Genomic DNA, 15,957 nt, shown 5'->3' on the forward strand with positions numbered 1-15,957 from the left:
TCAAGGAACATTTTAGGGCAGCTTCTCGAGAGTCTATTTTCTTTTGTGATTTTTATGTAACTGCCATTGGAAGTTTATCACAAGGGACTTAAAAATGTGTTCTCACTGTAAAATCTTGAGCCAGAAGCCATTTTTTTTAAAAGTGAATTTCTCACTTGGGTCAGTGTTTGATGATAGAAAATAAAATGGGCCTACACAAGTCTGTTTAGCTTCCTGCCATTGTATTGGCTCAACATTCTGTTTATCAAAAAAGCATCCTTGTCTTGTTCCAACTGCAATGAATTCTCCTGACAGAAAGGATGGAGAGGTTCGTTCCTCATCTTCTCTGGAAAGGGAGGAGAAGTTTTAAAGTTATGTTTTCATTTGGGAACCTAAACCATGTTGTTCTTATGAGAGATGTTTGAAAGCTGATCTGTAAATAAATGAAAACACAGCAAGTAATGAAGTTGTTTGGAGCCGCCAATGAGATCACTGAGCCTCAAGTCAGACATGCCTTTGAACATGGCAGCAGAAGGTATTTTAAGAACTAAATCAGCAGTAGCAACAGTTGATCTTGGCCACGTGGAAATACTTAGCAAGTCATTTCAGGGATAAATGTTATAATTGGGAAAATGCAAACAAATATATTTTATTGTCTGTTATATACAAAAGCAGGGTTACCCAAACCAAGATCACAAAGGTAGGTTTGCAAACAAACCTGCAGTCTTCAAAGAGAATCCAAGGATGTTATAAAATCTTGAACAGTGGTTTTTTTTTAAAAGTAGAAACAATGAGTATAATAAACAATACAAATGGTGAAAATAAAGTTTAACTCAAAGTTACTGGGCTTGTCATTTGAGGGTCATCTCAGAAATGACCTTCACAGTGACACTCACATAAAGGAGAAGATGGTGATGTTCTATAATGGCACTATGATTGATTCTGGCATGGAACAAATGTAAATAGACTTGCTGGTCAATGTACTTTTCTTAAATGATAAGAGAAGAACATATTTTATTCTGGTTAAAAGTCAAATGGCTGATTTGACTCAGAATGTTACTTGCAGTCAGTTGATCTCAAAGATGCTAATGACATAGCCATTATATGAATATGTGTTTGCAATGTTTATGATGATGGTGGCTATAAACACAAATTATGCTGCAAAGTGCTTGATGGTTAGATAATGACACAAAAATCTCTAACCACAAGTGTTTTAGTGACTGCAGGGCAGGCTGGCTATGGAGCAAATACATTGGATGCACCTAGGAAGCTAACATTTTTTTTTTCTTTTTTTAAAAAAATATTTTTATTTTCTTTTTTTTTTTCTCTCTTTTTTTTTTATCTTATTTTTTTTTATTTGATATAATTTATTTACATTTCAAATGATTTCCCCTTTTCTAGCCCCCCCCACTCCCCGAAAGTCCCGTAAGCCCCCTTCTCTTCCCCTGTCCTCCCTCCCACCCCTTCCCAGTTCCCCGTTCTGGTTTTGCCAAATACTGTTTCACTGAGTCTTTCCAGAACCAGGGACCACTCCTGCTTTCTTCTTGTATCTCATTTGATGTGTGGATTATGTTTTGGGTATTCCAGTTTTCTAGGTTAATAACCACTTATTAGTGAGTGCATACCATGATTCACCTTTTGAGTCTGGGTTACCTCACTTAGTATGATGTTCTCTAGCTCCATCCATTTGCCTAAGAATTTCATGAATTCATTGTTTCTAATGGCTGAATAGTACTCCATTGTGTAGATATACCACATTTTTTGTATCCACTCTTCTGTTGAGGGATACCTGGGTTCTTTCCAGCATCTGGCAATTATAAATAGGGCTGCTATGAACATAGTAGAGCATGTATCCTTATTACATGGTGGGGAATCCTCTGGGTATATGCCCAGGAGTGGTATAGCAGGATCTTCTGGAAGTGAGGTGCCCAGTTTTCGGAGGAACCGCCAGACTGCTTTCCAGAGTGGTTGTACCAATTTGCAACCCCACCAGCAGTGGAGGAGTGTTCCTCTTTCTCCGCACCCTCTCCAACACCTGCTGTCTCCTGAATTTTTAATCTTAGCCATTCTGACTGGTGTAAGATGAAATCTTAGGGTTGTTTTGATTTGCATTTCCCTAATGACTAATGAAGTTGAGCATTTTTTAAGATGCTTCTCCGCCATCCGAAGTTCTTCAGGTGAGAATTCTTTGTTTAACTCTGTACCCCATTTTTTAATAGGGTTGTTCGGTTTTCTGGAGTCTAACTTCTTGAGTTCTTTATATATATTGGATATTAGCCCTCTATCTGATGTAGGATTGGTGAAGATCTTTTCCCAATTTGTTGGTTGCCGATCTGTCCTCTTGATGGTGTCCTTTGCCTTACAGAAACTCTGTAACCTTATTAGGTCCCATTTGTCAATTCTTGCTCTTAGAGCATACGCTATTGGTGTTCTGTTCAGAAACTTTCTCCCTGTACCGATGTCCTCAAGGGTCTTCCCCAGTTTCTTTTCTATTAGCTTCAGAGTGTCTGGCTTTATGTGGAGGTCCTTGATCCATTTGGATTTGAGCTTAGTACAAGGAGACAAGGATGGATCAATTCGCATTCTTCTGCATGCTGACCTCCAGTTGAACCAGCACCATTTGTTGAAAAGGCTATCTTTTTTCCATTGGATGTTTTCAGCCTCTTTGTCGAGGATCAAGTGGCCATAGGTGTGTGGGTTCATTTCTGGATCTTCAATCCTGTTCCATTGATCCTCCTGCCTGTCACTGTACCAATACCATGCAGTTTTTAACACTATTGCTCTGTAGTATTGCTTGAGGTCAGGGATACTGATTCCCCCAGATTTTCTTTTGTTGCTGAGAATAGTTTTAGCTATCCTGGGTTTTTTGTTGTTCCAGATGAATTTGATAATTGCTCTTTCTAACTCTGTGAAGAATTGAGTTGGGATTTTGATGGGTATTGCATTGAATCTGTATAGTGCTTTAGGCAAAATGGCCATTTTAACTATATTGATTCTACCGATCCATGAGCATGGGAGGTTTTCCCATTTTTTGAGGTCTTCTTCCATTTCCTTCTTCAGAGTCTTGAAGTTCTTGCCATACAGATCTTTCGCATGTTTGGTAAGAGTCACCCCAAGATACTTTATACTGTTTGTGGCTATTGTGAAGGGGGTCATTTCCCTAATTTCTTTCTCAGCCTGCTTATCCTTTGAGTATAGGAAGGCCACTGATTTGCTTGAGTTGATTTTGTAACCTGCCACTTTGCTGAAGTTGTTTATCAGCTGTAGGAGCTCTCTAGTGGAGTTCTTTGGGTCACTTAGGTAGACGATCATGTCGTCTGCAAATAATGATAGTTTGACTTCCTCCTTTCCAATTTGTATCCCTTTGACCTCCTTATGTTGTCGAATTGCCCGAGCTAGTACCTCAAGTACAATATTGAAAAGATAAGGAGAAAGGGGGCAGCCTTGTCTGGTCCCTGATTTCAGTGGGATTGCTTCAAGTTTCTCTCCGTTTAGTTTGATGCTGGCTACCGGTTTGCTGTATATTGCTTTTACTATGTTTAGGTATGGGCCTTGAATTCCTGTTCTCTCCAAGACTTTAAGCATGAAAGGATGCTGAATTTTGTCAAATGCTTTTTCAGCATCCAATGAAATGACCATGTGGTTTTGTTCTTTGAGTTTGTTTATGTAGTGGATTGTATTGATGGATTTCCGTATATTGAACCAACCCTGCATTCCCGGGATAAAGCCTACTTGATCATGGTGGATGATCGTTTTGATGTGTTCTTGGATTCGGTTGGCAAGAATTTTATTGAGTATTTTTGCATCGATGTTCATAAGGGAAATTGGTCTGAAGTTCTCTTTCTTTGTTGGATCTTTGTGTGGCTTTGGTATCAGCGTAATTGTGGCTTCGTAGAAGGAATTGGGTAGTGTTCCTTCTGTTTCTATTTTGTGGAATAGTTTGAAGAGTATTGGTGTTAACTCTTCTTTGAAGGTCTGGTAGAATTCTGCACTGAAACCATCTGGTCCTGTGCTTTTTTTGGTTGGAAGACTTTCTATGACTCCTTCTATTTCTTTAGGCTTTATGGGACTGTTTAGATGGTCTAGTTGGTCCTGATTTAATTTTGGTATTTGGTATCTGTCAAGGAAATTGTCCATTTCCTCCAGATTCTCCAGTTGTGTTGAGTACAGGCTCTTGTAGTAGGATCTGATGATTTTTTGGATTTCCTCAGTTTCCGTTGTTATGTCTCCCTTTTCATTTCTAAGTTTGTTAATTTGGATACTTTCTCTGTGCCCTTTGGTCAGTCTGGCTAAGGGTTTATCTATCTTGTTGATTTTCTCAAAGAACCAGCTCCTAGTTTTGTTGATTTTTTGTATGGTTCTCTTTGTTTCTACTTGATTGATTTCGGCCCTGAGTTTGATGATTTCCTGCCTTCTACTCCTCCTGGGTGAAATAGCTTCTTTTTGTTCTAGGGCTTTCAGGTGTGTCATTAAGTTGGTAATGTATGCTCTCTCCATTTTCTTTTTGGAGGCACTCAGGGCTATGAGTTTTCCTCTTAGCACTGCTTTCATTGTGTCCCATAGATTTGGGTATGTTGTGTTTTCATTTTCATTGTGTTCTAAAAAGTCTTTAATTTCTTTCTTTATTTCTTCCTTGACCAAGGTGTCATTGAGTAGAGTATTGTTCAATTTCCACGTGTATGTGGGTTTTCTGTTGTTTCTGTTGCTATTGAAGACCACTTTTATTCCATAGTGATCAGATAGGAGGAATGGGATTAGTTCTATCTTTTTATATTTGTTGAGGTCTGTCTTGTGACCAATTATATGGTCGATTTTGGAGAAGGTACCATGAGGTGCTGAAAAAAAGGTATATTCTTTTGTTTTAGGATAGAATGTTCTATATATATCAGTTAAATCTAATTGGTCCAAAGCTTCAATTAGTTTCATTGTGTCCTTGTTTAGTTTCTGTTTTCCTGATCGGTCCATTGAGGAAAGTGCAGTGTTGAAGTCACCCACAATTATTGTGTTAGGTGCAATGTGTGCTTTGAGTTTTAATAAAGTTTCTTTTATGAAAGAGGGTGCCCTTGCATTTGGAGCATAGATGTTCAGGATTGAGAGTTCTTCTTGTTGTATTTTTCCTTTGACCAGCAAGAAGTGTCCCTCAGAGTCTCTTTTGATGACTTTGGGTTGAAAGTCAATTTTATCTGATATTAAAATGGCTACTCCAGCTTGTTTCCTGAGACCATTTGCTTGTAAAATTGTCTTCCAGCCTTTTACTCTAAGGTAGTGTTTGTCTTTGACCCTGAGGTGTGTTTCCTGTAAGCAGCAAAATGTAGGGTCCTGTTTACGTATCCAGTCAGTTAGTCTGTGTCTTTTTATTGGGGCATTGAGTCCATTGATGTTAAGAGATATTAAGGAATAGTGATTGTTACTTCCTATCATTTTTGACGTTATTTTTTAAATTTGATTGCTTAACTTCTTTTGGGTTTGATGAAAGGTTACTATCTTGCTTTTTTCAGGGTGGAGTTTCCCTCCTTGTATTGGTGTTGTCCTCCTATTATCCTTTTTAGGGCTGGGTTTGTGGATAGATATTGGGTGAACTTGGTTTTGTCGTGAAATATCTTAGTTTCTCCATCTATGGTGATTGAGAGTTTTGCTGGATATAGTAGTTTTGGTTGGCATTTGTGTTCTCTTAGAGTCTGCATGAGATCTGCCCAGGACCTTCTAGCCTTCATAGTCTCAGGTGAAAAGTCTGCTGTGATTCTGATAGGTCTTCCTTTATGTGTTACTTGGCCTTTTTCTCTTACTGCCTTTAGTATTCTTTCTTTGTTTAGAACATTTGGTGTTTTGATTATTATGTGACGGGAAGTATTTCTGTTCTGGTCCAGTCTGTTTGGAGTTCTGTAGGCTTCTTGTATATTCATGGGCATCTCTCTCTTTAGGTTAGGGAAGTTTTCTTCCATAATTTTATTGAAGATATTTGCTGGCCCTTTAAGTTGTAAATCTTCACTCTCATCTATGCCTATAATCCTTAGGTTTGGTCTTCTCATTGTGTCCTGGATTTCCTGGATATTTTGGGTTACAAGCTTTTTGCATTTTGCATTTTCTTTAACTGTTGAGTCCATGGTTTCTATGGAATCTTCAGCATCTGAGATTCTTTCTTCTATCTCTTGTATTCTGTTGTTGATATTTGCATCTCTGTCCCCTGATTTCTTCCCAAGGCTTTCTATCTCCAAAGTTGTCTCCCTTTGAGTTTTCTTAGTTGTTTCTACTTCTGATTTTAGATCCTGGATGGTTTTGCTTAGCTCCTTCCCTTGCATGTTTGTGTTTTCCTGTAATTCTTTAAGAGATTTTTGTGTTTCCTCTTTCATGAGCTCAGCCTGTTGACCAAAGTTCTCCTGTATTTCTTTAAGGGATTTTTGTGTTTCGTCTTTCATGACCTCAGCCTGTTGAGCAAAGTTCTCCTGTATTTCTTTAAGTGTTTTTTGCATTTCCTCCTTGTTGGCTTTTGTATTCTCCTGGATTTCTTTCAATGATTTTTGTGTTTCCCTTGCAAGGGCTTCTAACTTTTGATCCATTTTCTCCTGAATGTCCTTCATGTGTTCCTTTACCAGCATCATGACCAGTGATTTTAAATCCAAATCTTGTTTTACTGGTGTGATGGGGTATCCAGGACTTGCTGGTAGAGGAGAATTTGGTTCAGATGTTGCCATATTGCCTTGATTTCTGTTAGTGACGTTCCTGCGTTTGCCTTTTGCCATCTAGCTCTCACTGGTGTTACTTGGTCTTGTCAGTGCTGGACTCACCAGTGCAAGCTGCCCCTTCCCAGTTGGCCTCTGGTGCACAGCTTACACTCTGCACTGCCTATAAACAGGGTGCTGTTGTCCAGGCTGTTCAGATCCCGAAGCAGGCACCTGAAGGCTCCCGCTGGGGCCCGCAGGATTTATTGGAGCACACCGACTTCTCCCAGCTGGCCGCCCGGAAGCCCCCACTAGCCTCTTGAGGGACCTGGAGATGTGGCGGCCACCCAGGCTGATCTGAAGCGGAGAGAGTTGAGCTGGGGGCTTCTGCCTGAGGCCTTGCCCCAGATTGTGCCTGTGGACCAGGTGGAACCCGTGTGCACCCCCAGGGAGCTCCGAAGGTGAATGTTGCTGTGACCTCCCCTGTGCTCCGCTCACTCCGCTGGGCAGCCGATTTCCCCAACCGGGCTGGCGCACACTAGGTTAGCCTTGTCGCCCGGGCCCTGAGTCCAGGCAAACGCCTGGGAGGCCAAGGTCCGAGCAAAGTTCCCCTAGGGCTATGTCTGTTATTTGGGTCCGCCAGGTGACCCGGATGGCGGGCGTGCGCGTCCGCGCTCCCCGAAAGCACCGGGAGAGTCTGTTGTGCTAATAACCTCCTGGGCGGGTTGACACACAGATGGCCCACCAAGCCGCCCAGTTCTTGGGGTCAGTCCTGTGCCTTTTGGGGCCTAGACCCCCGTTTTGTTAGCCTCAGGCTAAGCTTGTTAGCAGTCTCTGCCCTCCCGAGCACTCTGGCTCCTGTAGGCAAAATGGCTGCGCGTGCACCGGCCGGGGCAAAAAAAAAAAAAAACTCCTGGCTGGGTTGGCGCCCCGATGGCCACTCGAACAGCCCAGGGCCTGGGTGCAGGCCAACGCCCGTCTGGCTCAGACCCCTGCGGTGTTGGGCCTAGGATTATGTTTGTGTACCTCAGTCTGACCGATCTCTGGAGCCCGGGATCAAGATGGCGGTGAGTCTCTCCTGACTGGCGGGCAGCCGAGTTCTGAAGTGGCTTCCGTGCAGCGAAAGGCTCCGCAGAACCGCAGTTGCTTGCCGCCCGGCTGGTCAGCGAAGGTCAGTGGTCGTGGGCGCAGGGCCTAACTGGACCCTGTGTCGCCTTGGTTCCACCGCTGATGGCCCTTCAGCTGGAGCAGCCACTGCTCGGAAGCTAACATTTTGACAGTCAATAGTTCAGCTTGGGCTCCTGAGAGACATCTGGGGAGGAAGGTATCTGTAGGAAGTTTATTAGGAAATGACCCCAAGAAGCCCTGGCAGAGGAATGGTACTAGGTGAGAAGGTCACAGAAAGTAGTGCCTGGCAGAGACTCACAGTGTGACTTTGGACCATAGATATACACAAGTCACATTTCAGTTATTTCTGTTAGTTTAATGAGAAAGGAAATTTTTACACTATTGGTTTTGAGTTGACAGTGAGGCATGCATTTTCTTGGGTGGTTCCCTTTTCTTTATGTGAAGAGGCAGGGCTCTTCAGCAGCCTCCCAACAAAGGGTCATAAATGCTTCCATGTAGGATTCAGAGCTGGCAGGCATGCTGAACCCACTGAATAATTGGTGTACCAAACACGCCTTGCCATGGAGACCTGTTTTCCATTCATTTTCTCTCAAATGGAACATTGCTTACATTCTAGGCATGAGGATCCCAGCTGAGGTGTATGCACACTTCCAGGCTCCCTTGCAGCTAGAAGTGCCAGGCCCTTTCATACCTCTTCCTGGCCCACTCTTTCAAGAGAGTCATATAGTGACAGGAGCTGACAAGAAGGAACAGTGAGGTCTATAACAAGGTTAGTGGGTTTCTAAGACCGAAAGTTAGGCACACATGTGGTACCTGGTTCCTGGGAAGACTTCAGCAGTCCAGATGGCTGAGCTCTAGTCCTCCTGAAAGTCGATTCAAGCTAAGATACTGTTGTGTGTGTGTGTGTGTGTGTGTGTGTGTGTGTGTGTGTGTGTTATCTCCTTCTGGAAGTATTCATAAACAATGCTGCAGTGAGCAGAGATGGTAAATTGACATGCATAATAAACTAGATGATGACTTTTATTTCTTTTAGCTAAATATACAAGTAATGAGAAGTGACCTTGAATGTGTGTCCTGCTCCATAGATATCAGCTGACATGGTAAAGAGGATCTCATCAGGGTTTTCTAATTTGTGGTTAGATTGTTGTTTTTCTTCAAGGAGGAAAAATAATAGGCAAATTTGGATAAGGGGAATGAATTCATTGTTCATCCAAACGATAAAGAATGTCTCCCAGATTTGGTTTATTTTAACAGATGTTGAACAGGCTTAATCAACAATCGCAAGGCAAAATGGAATATGTTTATTGCAGATGACAAGATTGTCGAAATGAAGATGAGCTTGGGAATTGGATGAAGACAATTGATCATGAGAACAATTAATCACTAGAGACTTTTGGCTCATTTACATGGGATAAGATTTAATGTATCTGAGGGAAACGGAGCACATCATCCATTCTCTTTTCCCACTAAGAAATCATCCTGATGACAATGAGAAGGGCTGGCTGGGTGCTCTCCTGTGTTTCTCAGAGTCCTCAGCACCCCGCCTTATCACAATGTGGTCATCGACCTAACCCCAACTCCACATCAGGCTCTGAGTTCCATAAGAGTCAGTGGCATCTCTCCAGATTTCTGGCTTAGCTCTTTCTTTGGGTATATAATGGGTTTGTATGCATTATAGATTGTACAAACATACAAAGCATGAGAGGCCCTTCAATCAGCCTCTTGCACAGATGTGTAAACACCCGTTTGAGAGGTTCACTATAGAGCTATCCACAGTGGGCACTGATAGGGTGCTGGGGTACTCCAGTCATCCTTCAGCAGTGGTACAGTGAGAACTCTGATGCCAGCCACACATCCTGAGATGGTGAACTCCAAGTCATGGAAGAGAAAGGACCTCCAGCCCCACCTAGAACCCCATAGATGGCCCCTTCAAGTTCAATCCTGGTTTTAGAAATCTATGGATTCTTTGCATCAGCCTCTTATCTGCTGAACAGCTAAGTAGGAGACACCATGGACTCTCACTGCTCTTCACACTATTTTCTGTTTGTCATTTTTGTTTTTGCCTTTGTTTTTGTTTTCAATTCATGGTCTTTCTGTGTAGCTCTGGCTATCCCAGAATCTGCTCTGTAGACCAGGCTGACCTTAAACTCAGAGATCCTGCCTCTGCCTCCCTAGTGCTGGGATTAAGGGAGTATGTCACCATGCCTTTAATTTAAAGTAATTTAAAGTAGTACTTTAATTTAATTTAAAGTAACTTAAAACACTTAAAAATACCTCATGGTATATTTTTAATATTTACTTATTTATTTTATGTATGTGAGTACACTGTGGCTCTCTTTGGATACACAAGAAGAGGGTATCGGATCCCATTACAGATGGTTGTGCACTACCATGTGGGAATTGAACTCAGGGCCTCTGGAAGAGCAGTTAGTACTCTTAACTAGCTCTCTCTAGCCCTACTTCATGGAATTTTTAAACTATTGTTTTCATGTGAAATTTCTGGGAGAAAACAAAAACAACTGAAAAAAATCAGAGATTTAATATGTTCCCTGTGGTAGGAGGAAGGAACTAGTATCCCTATAGGCAAAGGTAAAAACACCCCCCTGGAAACCAGATTCATGGAGATCATACACCTGTGATCTCAACCATGCAGGAGAGTGAGGTAGAAGGGATCATGAGTTTGAGACCAGCCTGGGCTACATAACAAGACCCTGTCTCAATAAACACAACCAAAAGGCTTTAAGAACAGTATAAAATCTACTTCAGAATCTAATAGCTCTTTGGAACACTTTTTATATATTTTTTCTTTTAATCAATAAAAGCCTGAAGAGCAGCATAAATATTTTTGAAAGAACAAGAACAATGTAAAGGTTTATTAATTTTTGTTGTATAACATTAAATTTTAGGGACTGAAAGATTGGCAATTAAATGCCCTTTTAATTCAAACTCTCACTAACAAAGGATGTCTTGCAAGAGTTTCAGTTTTGCACTTCACCAGAAATACATGGGTGACAAATAATGAAAACAGGAAGCAATGCCATTGAGCATCAGGCAAATGTCAATCAAAATTATGGTAAGGTCCAGGGCACATCGTAGAATGCTCAAGGAACCAGATGGTATGAAATGTTGGCAATCAAATAGGGACTGGCTAGCTGCTGGGAATGTAAATGAATATAACTACTTTGAAAAGTGATGTGGTGGTCTTTCATACAATCAAACATACATGTAGTATCATACCCAGAGAGTGCAATCTTATATATTTACCTAAAATAAATGAAGTGTGCAGAAGGCACACAAATGTTTGCAGTAGCTTTTCTTGTTGTCTTTGAAATTTAGGAAGAACTCACATGTCTCTGAGCTTGCACATGGACAGATTGTGCCACCTCTGTAAAATGAAATGCTGTTCAGTAATATAAAGACAAACTGACCCAAGTATACTACAGCATGGATCATTCTAACAGTCTAAACCTGCTTATCAAACCTTCTAGGCTCAGACATGTTGGCATCCAGTTTAATTCCAGCACTTGGGAAGCAGAAGAAGACAGGTATTTGAGGCCAGCCTGGTCTTCATAGAGAACTGCAGAAAATCCAGGGTTACACAGTGAGACCCTGTTTCAAATAATAGCAACAACAACAAAGCAAACTTTAGGAATACAAAACACAGGTCCCTCAGAGATAGGTTCATTAGTTACAGTTTTTGACTCCTGTGACCAAGTCCCAACAAGGAGACCTGTGATGCAGAGTCCATTTTGGCTTCATGTTTGAGGGTAAACATAGTCTCTGTGGGGAAGGTATGGTGTGGGGAGCAGCCCTCCACTGTGCTGACAGGAACACGAGGCTGCTTGCTCACATGGAGGTAGACCAGGAGCCCAGGACAAGACAGGAAGTAAGGTCAGGCTAGAAGCCTTGCTGTCCACCCCACAGCAATGAGATTTCTTTCAGGTAGACCCTACATTCTTATGATCCCATAGCCTCTGTGCTACACTAGCTGGGAGTCAAGTTTTCAGATACATGAGCCTATGGGGTATGTTTTATGTCCAAACCCTAACTGCAGGGAAGGGGTCTGACTAGCAAGCATGGAGGAATCAGGAAGGAAGCCCTCTGGTATCTTAAAGATGCATTCCTGTGTGAAATGCATAGCACCTTAACCTGAATGGATGCTATGCAGTGAAAATTATCTCTCAATAAACGTATGTGGGTGGGCAGAATGAGATGCAATGTGCAATCAGCTCCTGAGCACATCAGTAAGCACAGAAATAATCAGCGTTTTAAAAACCAGCAGCTATGATGGTATTATTGGGAGAGGTAGAGAAGATCAGGTGAACTAGAGGATTATTTGTTGCACTGTTCTAACTTTCTTGGGCATGATGAAGGTCTGAAGGGCAGTGAGAGAATGTGCTTTCTTTGAACACACTGACTGAGCAAGCAAAACATCATGGTGGTCCGAGCTACTTTTCCAAGATTCAAATTGTTTAGAGAAAAGGTAAAGTAAGTGTGTGCATTGCATGTGTGGAGAGAGAGCGTGTGTGCATGTGTTTGTGTGTGCACATGTGTGTGTATGTGTGTATGTATGTATGTATGTATGTATGTATATCTATGTGTGTGAGAGTATGTTTATGAGTGCATATGTATGTTTACACATGTGTGCATGTGTGAATGTGCATGTGTGTGTGAATGTGTATGCTGTGCATGTAAGAACATGGGTTTGTGCTTTTTTAAAGCTCATGTGCAAAGAGAGAGTAGGGAAACAGAAAGAGAGAGAGAGAGAGAGAGAGAGAGAGAGAGAGAGAGAACTTAGTGACTAAAAGCTAAATGCTCATACTATACTTTTGATCTTCTATAGATTTGAAATTTTTCAAATAAAAAAATTGGCAGAAAAATATGTTAATCCTTCTTTAACCAACAGTGGCCAGCAGCAAGGAGCCTTATCTTAATCAAATGATCATAGGTGGATGCAGAGATGTAGGAGAAAAGTAGACTTAACATCCAGAAGTTCACAAGATGCCAGGACAGGAAAGTGGGAGTGGGTGGGTTGGTGAGTGGGGGGGGGGAAGGAGGATGGGATAGGGGTTTTTGGAGAGGAAGCAAGGAAAGGAGATAACATTTGAAATATAAATAAAGCAAATATCTAATAGAAAAATACAAAGATTAATAAAGTGTCCATCCACACACAGCGCCTGACAGAGAGTAGAATTTGCTACAATTTTGCCAAACAAGTGGGTGTTTGCCTTAAAGAATCATGAATAAATAAATAATAGTATATAAATATAACAGAATATTATGCTGACTTTAAATATGTTTTGCTAAATATTTAATAACACAGGGAATGCCTATGCCATGCTGAATGAAAAATTCAGAATGCAAAGTCTGTATAGATGAAGTTATTCTTTTAAAACCATTTTTAAAGCATGGAGAGAGAAGCTGGAAGAAAATGAACTAAAAAATGTTAAAAGGGGCTCTCTCTTGTGACAGGATTTTTTTCCTTATTTGTTTTTGCCCTACTTTCCAATGCTCTACGCTGAATGTATACTTTTCTTTCATTTTCTCAGCATCTGAAGTAATGTACTTGAGTTTAGCCATGCAAAACACTGGGATGGAAACAAATGCACCTTGAAGACTGTCTTGTGGCAGGTCTGCCCAGAGGAGGTGTGACAGTGGGACTGAGGCCATAGAGACACCGGCAATCCAAATATTGATGGAAAACCTGACTCAGGCTTGCTGTTTATTATGATGAGACATCCAGATTTAAACTGAGTTGTTCTCTTCTCTCTGCTGGTAGCATGTTCTGGCTGTGTGCTGCTCACAATACAACATTGTGTTGTCTCTATAGAGTTTTCTTGACACCACTTTGGCTGTAGTCACACAGTCTCTATGTGTCCCATAGAGAGCCAACTCTGTGCTGTCAGGACAGCAGGCCTGTGAGGTGGCTTGCTCACATCTGGGTGGGATATGGAAACAGAGACTAGACAGGAGGCAGGGTCTGGCTAGCAATCTCAAGACCTAATCCACAGAGACTGACTTCCTTCATGTAGGATAGTCTCCTCTGAAGCATCTCTACCCTGGGACCTGAGACTGCCTCCAGACTGTATGGGTAATGCCCACACAGCTGTCAGAGTCTGGTTTCTAAGTTGTGTGGTTGGACGGGGATAAGCAGGAACCAGCAGGAAACAAGAAGCAGAAAGGTCAAGTGGAAAATGTGTGAAATCACAGAACTGTTGGTCAAAATCTTTCTGAATCCTAGTCTCTGCAGATCAAGCCTGGATGAGGACTGGAAACCTTGGGGTTATTAAGGTTTAATAACAGCCCCTTGCACAACTCTGTTTATTTCATTCTCTGGAGAGAAGGGAGGGATGTGTAGGGTCCAGGCTGGGACTACACTGAGAGGAGAGCGCTGCCCTGGAATTAGATTTTCAGGCTTCCAGTTGGGAAACAGAGACCCTGGGAGGGTGAAGAGAAAGCCACATACATCCAATATAGGGAAATCAAACTGTTGTGCGTATTTTCTTGGGGACATTCCTATGGACGAGGACTTGGTCCCTATAGTTGAAAAGCTACGAGGTCAGCTCATGTCCAGTTGAACTTAGAGGTCAAGCTCCTGCTCTGGGTCTAGAATCACCCAGAAGAGAGTTAGGACCATGTGGAGTAGATGCTGGGGAAGGCTGATATTCAGGGTTTTGTATTACTGAGGCAGCAGTGGGATGTGGTGTTCAAAGGTGGGCAGAGAAAGCAGCCCAACATGAATTTTTCAAGCAAATTGATTTGAGAATACTGCAAACCTTATGCACTTGCTGCGTTTCTCATTGCTATGATAAATACCCAACAAAAATAGTAGAAAGATGGAAGGAAGGAAGGAAGGAAGGAAGGAAGGAAGGAAGGAAGGAAGGAAGGAAAGAAGGGAGGAAGGAAGAGAGGGAGGAAGGGAGGAAGAAAGGGAGGGAGGAAGGGAGGAAGGAAGAGAGGGAGGAAGGGAGGGAGGAAGGGAGGGAGGAAGGGAAGAAGGAAGGAAGGAAGGGAGCAAGGAAGGGAGGAAGGAAGGAAGGGAGGAAGGGAGGGAGGAAGGAAGGGAGGGAGGAAGGAAGGGAGGGAGGAAGGAAGGGAGGAAGGAAGGGAGGAAGGAAGGGAGGGAGGAAGGGAGGGAGGAAGGAAGGGAGGGAGGAAGGAAGGGAGGAAGGAAGGGAGGAAGGAAGGGAGGAAGGAAGGGAGGAAGGAAGGGAGGGAGGAAGGGAGGGAGGAAGGGAGGGAGGGAGGGAGGGGGGAGGGAGAAAGGGAGGAAGGAAGGGAGGAAGGGAGGGAGGAAGGGAAGGAGGAAGGGAGGAAGGAAGGGAGAAAGGAAGGAAGGAAGGAAGGGAGGGAGGAAGGAAGGAAGGGAGGGAGGGAGGAAGGAAGGAAGGGAGGGAGGAAGGAAGGGAGGGAGGGAGGGAGGGAGGAAGGGAGGGAGGGAGCGAGGGAGGAAGGAAGGAAGGAAGGAAGGGGCAGGCTTACTTTAAACTCAAGGGTATAGTTCACCATGACAGAGAAACCATGGTGGTGTCTGCCTGTAAGTGGAGAACAAACTCACACTCAAGTTGCTTTCTTCTTTTTATTCACTCTAGAACCCAAACCTGTGGAGTGGCCCCTCCTCCATTTAGGATGGGGTTTCCTGCCTCAATTAACCAAATCTAGAATCTCCCTAACAGACATGTCAAGAGATTTTTGTCTTCTAGGTGATTCTAGATCCTGGCCAAGGGAAGAACTAATATTAACCATCATACTTTATTTTGCTTTTTGAACAAACAGTTCTGAATGGACATTTTTGAATAAAAATCAACTTTGTGACCAAGGACCACCTGAAGGCCTGTGGGAAACTCTTACCCATCTAAATGTTTGCTTGCCTCTCATCTTAACATTAATTTCACTGTACTATTCCGCTGCTCACAGTGCCCTGACCTGGACACGTGCCCTTGAATAATGCAGTCACATTGAGTAAATACTTTCATGTCTTCAGATTCAAGTATTAAGTGTAAAGAGCTCTACAAAACCATGTGGTTAATAAATGATAGTACAGCTTAATATCAGCACTTAGAAACCTGGGAGACTTTCATCTTCATATTCTAAATACTTAATGATTCTTTCCTCCCCTCCTTATTAAAGCCATTTAGAGAAATGAATCTTTTTCTTCAAGAAACTCCTAACATTCTCCTCATTAGTTGGA

The sequence above is a fragment of the Apodemus sylvaticus genome, chromosome 1 (genome assembly GCF_947179515.1).
Source record: "Apodemus sylvaticus chromosome 1, mApoSyl1.1, whole genome shotgun sequence".
In the NCBI taxonomy this organism is placed as follows: domain Eukaryota; kingdom Metazoa; phylum Chordata; class Mammalia; order Rodentia; family Muridae; genus Apodemus; species Apodemus sylvaticus.